The sequence below is a fragment of the Prionailurus viverrinus genome, chromosome A2 (assembly GCF_022837055.1).
Source record: "Prionailurus viverrinus isolate Anna chromosome A2, UM_Priviv_1.0, whole genome shotgun sequence".
Classification (NCBI taxonomy): domain Eukaryota; kingdom Metazoa; phylum Chordata; class Mammalia; order Carnivora; family Felidae; genus Prionailurus; species Prionailurus viverrinus.
In genome coordinates this window covers 164,312,513-164,329,147 of record NC_062562.1, presented here as the reverse complement: position 1 = coordinate 164,329,147, position 16,635 = coordinate 164,312,513, and the positions used below count along the sequence as shown (strand labels likewise).

Genomic DNA, 16,635 nt, shown 5'->3' with positions numbered 1-16,635 from the left:
GGCTGCATTCTTTTCCCGAAGCTAGGACTTCACCTTTGTGCCCCTGTCCCCCGTGGGCCTGGTGCGTCATGAGGGTCTAGTATGTGCTTGTCAGAGTCACTCAGCCAAGAGAAAGCACGTGTCTGGTGTCCGGCTGTACGTTAAAGGTTGTATTTATGGAAAGATTCGGCTCAGGTCATGATCTCAAGTTCGTGGGTTCGAGCCCCGCGTCGGGCTCGGTGCTGACAGCTTGGAGCCCGGAGCCTGCCTCGGATTCCGTGTCTCCCTCTCTCTCTGCCCCTCCCCTGCTCACGCTCTGTCTCTCTCTGTCAAAAATAAGCAAACATTAAAAAAATAAATAAATACAGTATCAATAATTGGGGAGTAATAGAAAATGAATTTGCTGAATTGTGCTGTGTGTGGGTTCAGGGCCGTCTCCGAGAGGCCCTTTCAATCCAAACTTGATTCGAATGGCGTGACAGGGTGCGTAGGCCAAGTAAACAACATTTTCAACCACAGCAAGTTACACTGAGCTCATACAGGGCCAGGGAAGGGGCTCAGAAGACAGAAGGAGGGGCAGAAAAACAGCGGGTGCGCGTCAGCGAGGCGATATTGGGGTCACAAACGATACAATGACAGCGGTTTCTTTCTCTCCCCGGCTGTGTGTCCCTCGTGGGCAGCCGTGTCCGGTTTGTTCTGGGCACCCGGGCTGAAGCAGCGATCCCTGAGTCCTTGCTGTCAGAGGGAGAGGAGACGATGTTGGAACACGGGACAGCTTCTGAACCTTCCCTCGGGAAGCGGCATGTGGTCCTCCTGAGAAAATCGAGCCGCGTGGCCAGGCCTGACGTCAGGGGTGGGGGGGGAGGGTGCACACGAGGGATGTATGGCAGAGGGAGGGGCCCCCGGGGCCAGCAGTTACCACGGCCTGTACAGTTGGCCACGCCTGAGGGCTTCTTGAAGTCGTTTGGCGTGCGTTTCACGCCCCTGGGTGTTAACACAAGCAGCGTGATCCCAGCACATATATATGTTCTTAGAACTTGGATGTCAGGAGACGGGCATAATGACCCAGAGCAAAGTGCAGCCTGTGCTGTGACCCTTGACCTTAGCCAGATAGGAAGCTTCCAGCTGAGAAGCCTTCTGAGTCATGGGATATTATAAATATTCTGGACCGAGGGCGATTTACTGCGTTGCCCTTGAGCCTCCAAAGTCCAAGCGATTGCTTCTTAGTTTGCTCTGATTCAAAACCCGATTCCTCCTCCTCCTTCTTCTTCTTCTTCTTCTTCTCCTTCTTCTTCTTCTTCTTCTTCTTCTTCTTCTTTTTTTAATGTTTATTTGTTTATTTTGAGAGAGAGACGTGGGGCTCGATCTCATGACCATGAGATCATGACTTGAGCCGAAATTAAGAGTCAGAGGCTTAACCATCTGAGCCACTCAGGCGCCCAAAACCTGATTCCTTCTTAAAGGGAGAGCTTAGATTCCTGACTTTGTATTTCCCTTCTCAAAGGCACCTTCTCTTTTGAGTACAGATCATGCCACGAATAAGCAGGCTTATTTCCACGAGCTGCTGGTTCTCAATTAGAGTGCATTTCAGTCCCCCGAACCCTTGTTCTCAGCCCCGGAAGTTCTTTCTTTTTTTTTAAATTTTTAAAAATGTTTATTTTTGAAAGAGAGAGAGAGAGAGAGCACAGCCTGGGGAGGGGCACACAGAGAGGGAGACACAGAATCCCAAGCAGGCTCCAGGCTCTGAGCTGTCCGCACAGAGCCCGACACGGGGCTCGAACTCTTGAACCGCGAGATCATGACCTGAGCCGAAGTCGGATGCTCAACCGACTGAGCCACCCAGGCACCCTGGAGGAGGTGCAGGATCGGGCTGAGAAAGTTCAAGAAACAGACGGAGGGGGTCACTTCTTCCCCCGCTCTCTCCCCGGCCTCTGATGTCGCTCAGTTGTGAAGCTTCTGGTGAGGTGAGGCCTCTGATAGCCTCAGACGACATCTCCTCTGGTTCTGCTTTCTCGTCAGAGCTGACGTGGCAAAGGGCTGCATGCCCACCGCTGTGGTGAATACCCACAAAGCGGGGCCGGAGCCCCCCCGGGATTCATGTTACAGACCTTCCCTGCAGCCGGCCTGGCCCTGGCTCTCCCACCTGTCACCGCAGCTCCTTCCCGGCCCTCCGGTGGCCTGTCTGGGTCACTAAGCCCGATGACGGGGCCGCGCCCTCGGTGAGTTGTTCTCCTCTGCCTCGTCAGCACACAGGCGAGCCAGCAAGTGGGGGACGAGCTGGTCACAGACTCGTGGATGGTGACCGGGCTCCCCGACTGGGCCCCGCGGCTCCTCGTGAGACAGGGCAGCGACGAGAAGTCTCTGGAAACGAGAACATGCATAGAAACTGATGGGGGGACGGGGCCGGTGGAATTGAGTCCGAACAGTCATTGTTGGTGTGCAGAACCTAGCACCGGGCTACCCGACGTAAAACCTCTCTTCGTCAACTACTGGGAACGCTCAGCAGTTGGGGGAATTCAGTAGAAGAGCCTGCCGGGCCAGGGCCCTCAGTGCCGTCCCTGCATTAAGTGACAACTTTAACAGGGTGGCAATGAGTCTTCGAGGCACGAGAAGGGGACTAACTGTCACTAAAACCAGTGGGGGCAGGCCCCCACACGTGCCGTCACTGAATCAGCCCCCGTCCCGCCGAGCTACAGTGAGTCGACCCCCACAGGGGGAGGGCCTCTGGGTCAGGCAGGCTAAGACACACATTAAGATCACGGAGCGAGACAGTAGGGAACGGATTCAAACTCTGGTCCTAAAGCCAGTGGGTTCCCGTGGAAGGTACTGACCCGCGTTTCAATACCTAGGCTTATTCCGGTTAAGAAAGGAAAAGCCCATCACAAAAGCCCACGAGGTGAATGACTCCATTTATAGGAAACGTCCCCCAAGGCAGGTGCACAGACACAGAAAGCAGCTCAGCGGTTGCCGGGGGCCGGGGAGGGGACAGGGGCGTGGAAGTGACGGCTCACAGGCATGGGGGTTCTTTCGAAGGGTGGGGGGCGGGGGATGAAAATGTCCCGAAATTGGCTGTGGTGACGACTGCACAGCCCTGTGAATAGACTCAAAACGGTTTAACGTGCACTTTACACAGGCGACCTTATTGTATGTGGACTCCGGCTTAATAAAGCTGTTGAAAAAATGAAGGGGAAAAAAAAGCAAGTGTGTACATTTCCTGGGGTGGCTGCAACCAAGCACCACACGTGGGAGCTTGGGGGGTGGAAGCACAGAAATCTGTCCTGTCCCAGCTCTGGGATCAAAAGTCTGAAATGCAAGCCTGGGCAGGGCCCTGCTCCCCTGAGAGCCCTCGGGAGGGTCTGTCCCAGGCCCGTCTCCTGGGTTCCTAGATGGCCGTCTTTCCCGTATCTCTTCCCTCTCTACGAGTCTGTCCATGTCCAAAGTTCTGCTGTTTGGTAAGGACACCAGTCGTATTGGACCAGGGCCACCCTAGTGCCCTCACTGTTACTTGATTACTTCTGTAAAGGCCCTCTTTCCAAATAAGGTCACATTCAGAGGTTCCGGGCATTAGGGCTCTAACATATCTTTTTGTGGGGGGGGACACAATTCAGCCCATCACAGCGAAGAAGGGTGTAATGCATTCGGAGACACTGCTTTTATGTTTGTTAAAATGCTTTGGGGCGCCCGGGGGGCTCAGTCGGTTGAGTATCCGACTCTTGATTGTGGCTCAGGTCACCATCCCGGGGTCGTGGGATCGAGCCTCACGTTGGGCTCCACGCTGAGTGTGGAGCCTGCTTAAGATTCTTTCTCTCTCCCTCTGCCCCCCTCCCCCACTTGCGTGCTCTCTCTCTCTCTCTCGAAAATAAAAAAAAATAAAATTGCTGAAGTGCTTAAAAAGTTTTAGCATTTATTCAATTTTCAGAAAAACTGATACTGAATTCCTTTTATTTTTAAGTTTATGTATTTTTAAAAAAATTTTTTTTTTCAACATTTATTTATTTTTGGGACAGAGAGAGACAGAGCATGAACGGGGGAGGGGCAGAGAGAAAGGGAGACAGAATCGGAAGCAGGCTCCAGGCTCTGAGCCATCAGCCCAGAGCCCGACGCGGGGCTCGAACTCACGGACCGCAAGATAGTGACCTGGCTGAAGTCGGACGCTTAACCGACTGCGCCACCCAGGCGCCCCTAAGTTTATGTATTTTTGAGGGGGGGAGGGGCAGACAGAGGGGAAGAGAGAGAATCTCCATCTCAGCGCGGGGCTTGATCCCGCGAACCGTGAGATCGTGACCCGAGCCGAGATCAAGAGCTGGACGCTTAACAGACTGAGCCGCCCAGGCGCCCCGGTACAGAATTCCTTCAACCGACGTCCTGGATACGCGAACCTTCTTGTTCTTCCAACTTTCATGGGGATGTCTGCAGGCAGGGGCGCACCAGGGCCACACCCGGCCACGTGGGAAGGCTGGCCTGCACCCCAGTGCCCGTCACCGGCTGGGGCCCGGGCTCCTGCCCCCGGGCGACGCGAGGTCATGCAGCCGAGGCACATTCCTCCTGGCGTGGGCGCGGGAGGAGACGGGGGCGATGGGAGCTGAAGACCGGGTTCCCGTGAGGTGTCCTAAGGACACCTAGGTGCCCACGGTGACGCCCCGCGCTTGGCAGAAGCTCAGCTTCCCCGGGCCGGTAAATGTGGGAGCCCGGTTGTTTTGGTCTTGCTCTGTTAAATCAGGGCTGCGGTTTTTTTTTGCCGTGGATTCGTTGTTCCGTCCGTCCCGTCGAGCCATTTGCGAGAAAGAAGGGAGCCTGACTGCGTGGTGGGGTGGCTGTCCCTGTCCCCCGCCCCCGGCGCCCCATCACTGACTGGGGCGGCTGGCCACGTCCTACCGGCCCACTCCCCACCCCCCAGCCCGGAGTCCCGTCCTCTCTGAGCAAACTGAACACCCATCCTTCGAGCTCACCACACGAACGTGTTCTGGACCGTGTTCAGCTTCTCCTCTGTCCCCGTGGGGCCGAAGCAAGGTTCTCGCCAGGTAAGGCTCACTAAACGGTGGTCAGCGGGTTGGGGAGAGGGGGCGGCAGTCTCCTAGCCCTCCTCCTGGCCCCACTGCCCCTTCCGTTGCTGGAGGCTTCGATGGGCCCCCACAGCCCGGCTCCAGCCCCCGCCCCACCCCGCGGGCGTGTGTCTTGATTACCTGCCACCATTTCCTACTTTGCCTTAAGGTTTGGTGTCGGTGGCTGTCTCTCCAATGGCAGCCGTCGTAGCGTGAGAGGCCACGTGGGGCCCCTTTGACATTGGCGTCCCGTGTCGTTGAAGCGGACTGCACTGCCTCCCGGGCTGCTGGCTCCCATCAGCTCCCAGGCCCCGCGCACGTCCTTGAAACCGAGCCCGCGCTCGCTCAGTGCACGTGTGCGCCAGGCAGGGTCTCTGTCTGTATCTAGAAGACGTACGTGCCCACGCAACGCCCGCGGCAACCCTGTGGGGCAGGGGCGGTTATCGTTAATCCCCACTTTACAGAAGAGGAAATGGAGGCCCGGAGAGGTTCGGTGCCTGTCCGACGTCTCAGTGCCAGGAAATGGCAGAACCGGAATTTGAACGCGCAGAAAAGTAGCAGCCGCGTCCAAGGACGGGTGAAGGCTCTTACCCTCCTCCGCTGTATGCCCAGGAAGATGAATCCAGCCTGAGAGACGACACGCTTCGGGGCATGGTTAGAGAGGGCAATCTGGAGGGAAAAATTGCTTTGTGCCCCAGTGTGATTTGTGTTGGTTTCAGTTAAATCGGGGAGCCTGGTGTGTGTGAGGGAGCTGCCTGCTCTCTGCCACCTGGGCAGCCCGGAGCCTTCTGTTCAGCGGTGCCTTTGAGGCGATTTTAGGTCACAGACGTTCAGAACTAGAGCACCTGCCTGAGGTGGCCAAGCTCAGCCCCTCAGCGTTCAGCTGGGGATGTACCCAGCCCGGCTTCGGGCTTAAATAGAAGATCTGGTTGCTGCAAGCCTTCCAGAGCCTTCCGGAACCTTCGCAGAATGTCCAGGGACCAAACAGGGAGCACATACTAGGGAGCCTTACAAATTCCAGGACCGTCTCCCGTGCCTCTTTTTCTTAACCCGCTCCTGCTCACCTCTCAAACCCTCAGCTTCAACCTTGCGCTTTTCACGGAGCTCTTTTTTATGACTGTCTTCCAAAGTAGCCACTTCCTTCTGGAAACTTCTGGGGAGGCCGCCGTCGGTACCACGTGAGGTATGACATTGACCCTCAGCCTGCTTTTCCTTGTCTCCATGACTTTCCTCCCAGGCGGGACTCGAGTCCCCGAGGCTGGGGGTCTGTCTTCTGTTTCTCTTGTGTCTTGTAGTTGGGGGCTCCGTGCAACGGTGTTTGTCATTGAAAGAGGGACCAACAAGAGGTCGAGTGAGAGCCGCAGGGTGGGGGGCTGTGGGACCTTCGACAGACCAAGGGAGCATTGTGTTAAGGGAGAAGTGCGTCCTGTTCTTAACTACAAAAGGAAAGAGGATGATGGGGGCTTTCAAGTGCCGGGCCATTTGTCTTGAAGGTGAGGCCACGCGTCCCGGATGGCAGGCTCCCGCTTTCTGGGTCTGAGGAGAGCCCTCCTTGGTCGGCCAGTGAACCTGGGTGAGATTCAGTTAGATTTCGGGCAGTATTCAAAATACCGTGTACTCCTCGGAGCTATGGGGTGGGCCCTGGAAGTTAACGGGATGGATGCTGGAGGAACCAGGCAGGGGGCACGGGAGGGTCTTTGTACGGGGGGGTGGGCTCAGAGCAGACCCCGAGAGGAGGAGAGGTCCATGTGGGTTTTGGTAGACAGATACCTAGACGTGTGTGTGTGTGTGCATGTGTGTGCGTGTGTGTCTTATTGACCCCAAGGCCGCCGGTGAGCCCGCAGTGTGCATCACCTTTTTGGCCGCCGGCACCACTGGCGAATCCTTCCCCTCCCGCCATCTGTTCTTTGCACCGTGTGGACCTTGGACTCGTTCAGACAGTCAGGAGAGGTCACCACGGGGCCGCACGAATAAGCCCTGCCTTCCAGCAGGCAGGGCTGTGCCCTTGCTGGTCAGCTGCTGGCCCCCTCAGCACCCAGCCGGGTGGCCTGGGGCACGTCACAAGGGGTCTCGTGGGATTTCGAGCTCATATACGTATTGGCTTAGCTGAGAGCTGCAAGTCCGTCGTCGGGCAGGCGGCGGGCTCCAGCCCACGCACGCGCAGTCAGTATACACGGGGCTCCCGTGGATGGGGGGCTCAGGACCCCGCTCCACACTGGGGGCTGGGGGGTGGGCCCTTGGGGCCTGGGCACAGTCTACCCACACGTGCAGCTCCACGCAGTAGCCTGTCTCTGAAGACCTTCGAGAGTCCAGAACTTGGTTGCGAAAGTTAGAGAAACGGTTACCTGTTGAGGGGTTGGGCTGGGTTTGGGTTCCTCTCCATTAAAAGCAGGGCAGGAGAGCCCAAGGGCTCCACGTGCATTTACAGTCCCGGACCTGCCAAGCTTCTAGGTCGCCTGGCCGGAGGCGTCCTCGAGGGGCTGTGAGACACACGGTTCTAAGCCAGCAAACATCCGGGTACTTTGGTAAATAGCAGCGTACCCGTACGGGAGGTAGATAAGGCCATGTGTCCCCTGCTTCTGCACACACCCCAACAGTCTCGGTACCAGGTAGTATGTTTGTGAGCAGGGGAGGGGCAGAGAGAGGGGGAGACCCAGAATCCAAAGCAGGCTCCGGGCTCCAAGCTGTCCGCACAGAGCCTGACGCGGGGCTCGAACTCACCACCTGTGAGATCATGACCTGCGCCGAAGTCCGATGCTTCGCCGGCCGAACCACCCAGGGTGCCCCATCCAAGCGGTGTTTTCAGTGAAAGGAAATCTGAGACCAGAGTCTGCCACCCGCCCCCCCCCCCCCCCAGATGATTTTAGGCGTTGGGTACAACCTGTCCTTGTAGCTCAAGGCACGTCTTGCCACTGCTCCTGAGCAGATTCTCTAGCTGGCTCACTCAAGGGTCCCGTGGCCCCCGCGGTCCTAACTGAGCCAGCCCGAGCCAGCACTTAGCTTACCTTGGACACCACTCATTTGACCGAGAGGAAACAGCTCTAAGTTTCTTGAGCTGATTAACAAGGCTTCTGGTCTAGATCTCACTAAGGATGTTGGAAGCGCTGAGCGGTCCTCTTGGTCATGGGGGTTGTCTTAGAAGCTACCGAGCTGTCCCCAGCGTGTCCGCGGCGCCTTAATAGATGCAGGAACGCTGGCCTTGGGCTGTTTGTAGGAATGAGATTCCCAGGTCAAGTGCCACCGCCGTCAACATCCCTGCTTGACCCTGTACGTCTCTGACACCGTTCCCGGCGGATGGCTAAGTCAACACGGTGCCGAGGCCTTCCCATGTCCCCTCTTCTGGGCTGCCAAGCTCCTGAGTGAAACACAAGTGCAGCCAGTGCGGCCAGGAGCTGGGCACTGGGCCCAGGGAACCCTTTGGTTTCAGTGCCTTGGGCTTCTCTGGGCAGAGATCTGGCCGGTCCCAGGACTGCCACCCGGAGCACGGGGCCGGCCGCGGCCACCTACGGAAGGAGGGAGATAGGCTTTGCTGGGCGGCCGCCATCAGTCTTTGGGTTTCCACAAGCGGGGTGATGCATAGACCTGGCGCCGTGGCCAGCGTGGACGTGGGGCCGTGGGGCCCTTTGCTGTTAGGGCTGTGGCTGCATTCCTGCCGCGGAGGCTCAGGATGAGCTTGGCATGCGGCGTGTGACGTCTAGGCTCGCGGCTGGAGGCGGCAGGGGACTTGGCGAAGGGCCTGTGCTGGAACCCCGGTCTGTCACCCGTGACCGGGGGCAAGGCACCCTTCTACTCACATGTGATGCGTGTTTCCAGTCCTCTGTGGCACTCACACAGCTGAGGTCATGCAGGGAACGGTTTGGGGTTTTCCTGCCACGTTTCCCTGGTTATTTGTAGCCTTTGAAGGCCTTGCTCTGATATGCTGCGATGTCCTCGCACCAGGACCCGTGACTCCGTCAGATCACATCTGACAATAATTCCCTTCTTGCACGTGCAAGAGTCTGTCTCCCTGTGTATAAACCTTCACGTGCCTTGCGGATTTGCTTGGGGACCCCTAAAATGGGACTTTCCAACTTCAAGAGGGAGCGTATCTTCTGCTTTTTTTTTTTTTTTTAACGTTTATTTATTATTGAGAGACAGAAACAGAGCACGAGCAGGGGAGGGGCAGAGAGAGAGAGAGGGAGACACAGAATCCGAAGCAGGCTCCAGGCTCCGAGCTGTCCGCACAGAGCCCGACCCGGGGCTCGAGCTCACGAACCGCGAGATCATGCCCTGAGCCCCAGTCGGACGCTCAACCGACTGAGCCACCCAGACGCCCCGAACCCTGTGCTTTTTAATCACACGAGCAACGAACGAGCCCCTGCCCCGGAAAAACCAGAAGATGCAAATAAGCAAAAATAAACAAGTAAAAGGGGGTGTGGGCCTGTTGGCATGGTGTGGAGCACAGTCAGGCTCGCGACTGAACGCACCCGTGATTAAATCCTGGCGTTGCGACTGACGCGTTCGTAACCTTGGCAACTCAGCCCCTCTGAGCGACAATTTCTTTATTGATTTAAAAAAAAAAAAAGTATCATTTTACCCATTTACCTCTTGTGCAAGTTGAGATAGCGTATGTAAATACCCTAAGCACTAAAAATATACTCAAGAAATCGATTCCGAGGGAGAGGCCGGGTAATAACCTATAGAGGTCAGGAAAGCGCATGGGGAGCGGTGCGAGACCCATCGGGATTTTGATGGAAAACCAGGCGTGCGGAAGTGTAGAGGCAGTTGTGTGCAGGCGTGGGGGTGCTGAGGGGCCCGTGAGGACTCTGGGTGACAGCTCTCTGCAAGCCTGAGCGGTTGGAAGGTGGGGTGGCTGTAGGCCAGGCTCTCACGGGTCTGATTTCCCTTCCTGTAGAACGTGGTCTGTTCTGTAGGTAGTATGGAGCTAGCCTTCTGGTCGTCTTGTTTTGGTTTTGCATTGTCTTTTTTTTTTTGGTCTGGGGAGGGTGCTACGGGTAATGCTCAGAAAGCCGTGTTTACGAAGATTAATTAGCGCAGGGGAAGTGAGTCAGAGGGGATGGGCCACAGGCAGGAATATCCCCAAGACCAGAGATTGGGCCAGCAGTGGTCTTCCGGTGTTCTACAGAGCTCTTTGATCTCCTGGCCTCTCCTTTAGGAGAGCCGACCTGCGCTCTCTAAGGCAGGGGTGGGGGGCGGGGAGGGTGGCGGTCGTGGAAAAGCTCTAAGCCAGAAGAGGAAGCAGGGTTCGCAGGGTGCAGCGGAGAGTTTGGGAGTGGCAGTGGATGCAGGTGAAAACAGTAACCGTATTCGTGGCTGGTAGCTCGCAGGCTGGAGTGGGGCTGTTTGTGCGCCTCGATCTCTGCTGCATAATGACGCCGGGGACCCGAGACGTGGAATCGCTGGCAGTCAGGGCTGCACAAAGTCGCTCACACCCCCGTAAGTCATGCACGGGCACTTGTCTCCCAGCGCACTGTCTCCAAAGACCGACAGCAGCTGCCCGGCTGCTCCAACTTGTCTCCAAGTTGAACACTTTGGATGGTGAAACCCAGCTTCCCTGGCATCTCCAGCCATTCCAAGCAAAACTAATTAGGCTTTTTCCGCAGGCCTGTGTGTATGCTTTGGAATAAAGCGCACAGAAAATAAAACAAGCCCAGCTAACCCAGCGAGGCTAGTTCCAGAAGCAGCAGGAGAAAATATTGTGGTTGGCTGGGTCCCCGGTGGACCCCGAGTGCCAGAGCCAGGGGGTTGGCCGCAGGGTGACAGCACTTTGCTCATCGCTAAATGGTACCAGCTTCTTGCTAAACCGTGAGTTTACACTAGCACAGCCCGCTGGTTCCAGAATGATCCGGTACATCCCAAGTTGCTGCTTGTTTGTGTCCAAATGCTTCCTCGTCCGTTATCCCAACAGCAGCCCTGAGAGACGGGCAGGGCGATTGTTTTCTCGGAGGGAGACCTGAGGTTCAGAGAGATGGTTTGGATCCGAGCTGTTGTCCCAGAATGTGTGTGTCTAGGTCCGAGAGGGCCCGGAGGTCCTTTAGGTAACGCATCGCTCCTTCCTCAGGCAAGAAAACAGTCCGGTTCAGGTGACTGTCTCAGGTCGGCTCAGCTTTCCCGGTGCCCAGGGAGACCCTGGCACTGTGCCCACGCCTGTGATCTCTCTGGCCTCAGAAGGGACCATTGGATAAACAGTGACTGCCCCATACCCTCTGGGCAGAAAGTGACCTTAAGAAAGCCGCAGGCTTCCAACCCTGTTAGAAGTTTCCTGAAGTCCCAAACTCTTAGTTGCCTCTTTGTTCATGAGCCTTGGAAGCCATGTGACGTTACTTTCTCCCTATGAAGCCTCCCGCATACCTCCTCCGCATCCATTCTACCCTGCCTTTCAATTAGCCCCCCTTTCTGGAACCACGGATCTGCCAGCTAAATCCTGTCATAGAATCAAAGAATAGATTCTTCAAAGACTTCTCCTCCGCTTGAATACCTGTAGCAATGAGTCGCTCGCTATCTTTCGAAGCAGTTTCTCCATCGCCAAAAAGTTGAAGTCCTGGGTAAATTTTATTTGAGGATAACCATTGCAGGGTTCTGAAGTGAGGACCCTCATTGTCTCCTTAAAAAAAAAAGTACTATGAGTTTCTTTTAAGTTTATTTATTGGGGGGGGGAGGGGCAGAGGGCGGGAGAGAGAGAATCCCAAGCAGGACCCATGCTCAGCATAGAACCCAACTCGAGGCTTGACCCCACCAACCGTGAGATCGTGACCGGAGCTGAAATCAAGAGTCAGACGCTCAACCCATTGAGCCACCCAGGCACCCCTCTCCTTAAAAAAATAAAATAAAATAAAAAGATTTTTTAAAATGTTAAGTAATCTCTACACCCGGCGTGGGGCTCGAACTCACAACCCTGAGATCAAGAGTCACGCGTACCACGGACCGGGCCAACGGGGGGCCCTAGCCTCATTTTCTCCTGATCCATTTTCTTACCAACCGGCTTGCACGCTCCCCGGGGAAGCGTGTTCAGGGTACTTGGGATTTGTTGTAATCAGGTAGGGGAAGACATCCACATGACTGTCGAGAAGGAAGGAGTCTCCCGTGCTCACGGATCCCTAGAAACAGGAGGCACGTATGCCACGCCGGACCACGCAGAGAGGCACCAGGCTGGGTCAGGAGGCAGAAGGCGTGAGAGGGAGGTGGAGGCAGGAGGCTCTATCGCGGTTTCTGCGGGAGGGAACGCGTGAGGCAGGGTAGGGGGTTTGGGATTGGCTGGGCTCCACGGGCTCTGGTCCGACGGCCGTCCCCGGCTGTGCGGGCCCTGCATCCAGGTGGTTAGTGTGCCAAGCATAGTGGCTCAGAGCACGAAGCTGTTAGAGGAGCTCAGGTTGTGTGCACTCTGGATGGGCCGTCGTGTGTCTGAGGGACGTGCTCCCAGCTGAGCCGTGCACCCTCTCTAAGGAGCGGCTCGCCCGCGGAGGGCAGTCCCACCGGGGTCGGGGGTGGGGGTGGGGGGGTGGCCCCCATGTCAGAGCGTCAGGATTACAGATAATAAGACAGGATTAAAAAAGGCGAGGCCCGTACTGCCTTCCAGACGTGTCTGCAGGTTGTGCGGGTGGGGCTGAGGGACCGGGTTTCCCATGGGAATTTCCCTAGCAGAGCCTTCGGGAAGGGCCTTCGCCAGTATTCCTGCCGGAGAGAAAACTGCATCCTCCGTAGTCCAAGGGCGGGGATCCCCAGGGAGTCGGGGTTTCTGCAGCCACCGAGCCCTTCGCCCCGAAGCTCGCAGGCCTGGGCGGAGGGGGACAGCCCAGGGGGCTCTGCCGGCCTCCGGGCCGCGGGCCCGGATGCCGCCGGCCGCTGCTGCTGCATCATCGTCGGCCTCTGCTGCCTTCGCTTGTCCTGCGGCCTGTCTTTTTAAGAGACCTGGCTCGGCCCTCCCTCCCGCTCCCTTGCTGTGTAGTAAGGAGTCGCCTCCCCGGCAGCCCCTGGCACAGGTGGTGATGACAGCTGGCTGCAGTCCCGTCGCTGAGGGGATCTGCCCGCGCTCTGCCTGCGTGTTGAGCAGCACACCCGCTCCCCTCGCCCGCGCGGTGCCGGGCCGGCTCATGCTGTCTGCCGTCCGCTTGGTGCGCCGCTCTGGGGACTGGGAACACGCCCAGCCCCGGTCCCCATCTGTTGCAGACGGGCAGCGGCGGCGGCTCGGGGAGCAGCCGAGCCCTGCAAGTCGCCTGTGCTGAGGGGGCCGGGAAACCCCTTCTCTCATGGGCCTCTGGAGCAGGCGGCAGCATCCGTCAGAGCTGGGAGCCCCGTGTCTGCGGCACCAGCGTCCTGCCGGCCAGCGTCGTGCACCTGCCGTCAGCGCCCGCAGGAGGCGACCTCCGGGACCCCTCGGGGCCAAGTAAGCCGACCCCCCGGAGCCGATTCCCGAGCGCGTGATGACTGTGCGTTCCCGGGTGTGCGGCTCTCCCCCCCCCCCCCGCCCCCCTTCTGACGCTTTGTCTCCTCCGTCTGCCAGACTGATGCCGAACCGGCGCTTTGTTCCGCGGGGGCCTCTTGCTAAATTCAACACCCCCGGGCGGAGCTCAGTGCTCCTTCCCCACCTGGGCGCTGTGTGTTTGGTGCTTACGTAACTTTTCGTCGGGGTTTAAAGAGGATCCGTCGTCGGGAAGGTGGTGTGAGTGTGGGGGCGTGTTCGCCGGCCGCCGTTCCCTCTCCGCGTTCTGTCCCTCCTCCCCCTGCCCCCGCGGGCGGCCAGGAGCCGGAGCTGCCCGTTCCTGAGTGTGGCTCTCGGCCCCACCTTCCCACCGCCGCCGCTGAAAGTTCCCTGCCGAAATCCTGGCGGGATCCACGCGGGCTGCCTTTCTTTTCCTTCCGCCGGTCCCCGAGCCGTCACTTAGTAAATCTGTCCCGAACAGAAAAGGATGGGGATGATGTGGGAGCCTTTGGGCACCGCCCGTGGTGGCCTCGGAAGGCTCGCGATCGCGCACTCGCGTCTCCTGCCGGCCGAGGGTGAGCTCCAGGAGGCATACTTGTTGCTTTTAACTTACGGACAAGGCGTTGAAGAAACGGCAGCTGGGAGGGGGCAGACAGAGGGAGACACGGGAGATGTCCTCACCCATGACTGAGCCAAGGCTTGTCTCGGGTGGGGAGGGGACAGCTGGGGGCCGAGCACCTGAGGCGGTAGCACCGCCCCCAGAAAGGGCTGGATTCGGAGGCCGCACGGGCTCTCACCCCCACCTCTGCTGACACCTGGGGGGGGGGGGTGGCTCGCTGCTTGGAGCTGGCTGCTGAGTGTTTGGATCGCCCCCCACGACCCCCTCTGTAAGCCAGGGGCTACCCCGATCGGTCATGCGTGACCGAACTTCAGCTCAGAGTTTGTGTGGCTGGCACTTGGGTCCTGCTGATTGGGGGGGTTACCCAGCAGGGGTGGGGGCAGGAAAATAGGAGAAGGAGGCTTGATTCTCTGCTTCTGGACTTACGGTCTGGGGGAGGGGGAGACACCGTATTAGACCGTTCAAGACTTGAGAAGCAGTAGAGAACCAAGCATGGGATTTCGGCAGGTACCCAGTGCCGAAGGCAGCGGACTGGCGGTCTGGGGGCCGTTGGGAGGGGGCAGTGCGGAGGGGCTGGGGCTCGGCAGGCTCCCCCAGGGCCTGGGGACAGCAGGACGCAGGCTTGTGCCTGAGTGCAGGGGAGACCCCAAAATATAAATGCAGGTGCCTTCAGGTGTGGCTAGGTACTTCTCGTACCTAGTGGGGGCAGAGGGGAGGGAAGCGAGCGGCCAGCCCACGTCGTGATGAGCAGATCGCCATTGGCCCAGTGCCCCGTGGGCTCCGTGCGCCTCTCGCCGGGCTGACTGCCTGCTCTGAGAGCAGCCCAGCTCACTCCCTGACCCAGAGAAGAGGAAACACACCCTTGAGTCCTAGATGCCAGGCACTGGTCATCCAAGATGAGTCCGATGCTTGGCCTTGACCTCATCAGTGAATAGCACTGGGTAGCCAGGGCTCCCTCAAAATGGAGGTTCTGATTCTGCACCCTGCTTTCAGCTCAGCTGTTAAGTAATGGAATCCTTCTTGGATTTTCCTGACCTCCGCACTGCTCTCCTTCAAACCGTATGCTCTTTTCTTCCTTTAAAAGTGTTGAATTCTTTCCTCCCACGGGATGCCCATATTGACAGGGCTTGACCCATACCTTCCAGCAAATCCCCTTAGTGTTCCCTCGTGCTCAGCCTGTGGGCTAATATAGGTCCATGCGTATACTTTTTGTTTTATGCGTTATTTTATATTAGGTTGTGTTCAGTTCTTCTGGGTGGATTCGATTGATAATTCCCTCTCGGTCAGTTAAGGCTTTCATTTCTTAAAGGGATTTGCCTCCCTATCACCTGCTCTTAGCTCCTTATGCTTTGGTAAATATTTACTGACTATGTATTAGGCTCCAGGTGCCACAATGGGCATTTCCATGGATGTTGATGATCTTAACTCTCATGACGATCCGGGGAGGTTTGCCTCATCTTACACAGGGGGAAATTGAGGCCCTGTGAACTTGAACTGTTTGCCGAGCTTACGTAGCCAGTAAATGGCAAACTGGGGTTCAGACTCAGGCCCTCCGACACCAAAGTCCCCTGCTCCCACTGCACTGCACGGGCACATGGCGAATGTCCAACCGTGAAAACTCGTGTATCAGCCGCCATCATGGCGTGGTGACCAGCGAGCCAATGGACCTAAAAGTATTTTCACCAATAAGGATCAGAAGGGTGATCTCTGCTTACCCAAAAAGTCCAAGGGCCAGTTCCCAGCTTGTAATCGATGCTTCGTCAGTAGCTGCCCTCTTCCCGTAGGTGAGTGGTCGGCTGTGGGATGCCCCAGCTGAGCCCCGAAGAATTTCTCTCCAAGCAGGGCCTTGAAGTGATTTGGTTTTCTGATAGAATTCTCTGGGTCTTATCACTTTGATTATTCATCAGGAAATCAAGGCTGGAGGGCTGTGGGTTCCACTGGGTTCTGGTGGTTCCCTTGTTGTGCTGGTCTGGCCAGGTCCCCACCTGTCCTTGGAGCTGGCCAATCCCGGCCCCCCCCTCCTGCCCCACCTGTCCCATGTGGACACGGCTGTCTATCTCAGTGTGGTCCCCCTGCCACCGCCATCTCCTGAAGGTCACAGCCGCACATTTACATGACCTTCCTGGAATCGTACATTCCTTTCTTGATTTCTTTTGGCATCTTTCACCCTAAGATCTAGCGTGTAGGGGGAGGTAGGGAGAAAGCAGAGGAAAACAGAGCCAGACTTGGGTTCTTGTTTTGATTTTCCTTTGCCAGTGAGGTGTGTGGTGGCATTTTATTGCCTCACGTCTGCTTTTAAGGGGGTCTGCCGTCTGCTTGGTAAGAATGGCCTCATCTCGTTAGTCGCCCGTGAGTTAGAGACTCGCTGTACAGATTCCAGTAAATAAGGAAACAGACACTCAGCAAGTCGAGCAGACTCAGCCCTACCGTCTGCCCCCACAGCCGTGTTGGGGGGCTGGCAACATGGTGGTGGGACGGGGGGGGGGCTCCAGGCAGCCCGAGGAGGGTAGAATGGAGGGCTGTGGAGTCGGGGGTTCACGTTCTCCCCCAGGCTGGTCTGCCTTTTCTTTTTGGTT

At 57.3% G+C, this 16,635-nt stretch overlaps 1 protein-coding gene across 2 annotated transcripts in view; it reads left to right on the top strand.

The window, feature by feature from the left end:
- Nucleotides 1–16,635, top strand: part of PRKAG2 (protein kinase AMP-activated non-catalytic subunit gamma 2) — a 262,042-nt gene that overhangs the window by 33,372 nt on the left and 212,035 nt on the right. The window lies entirely within an intron of this gene.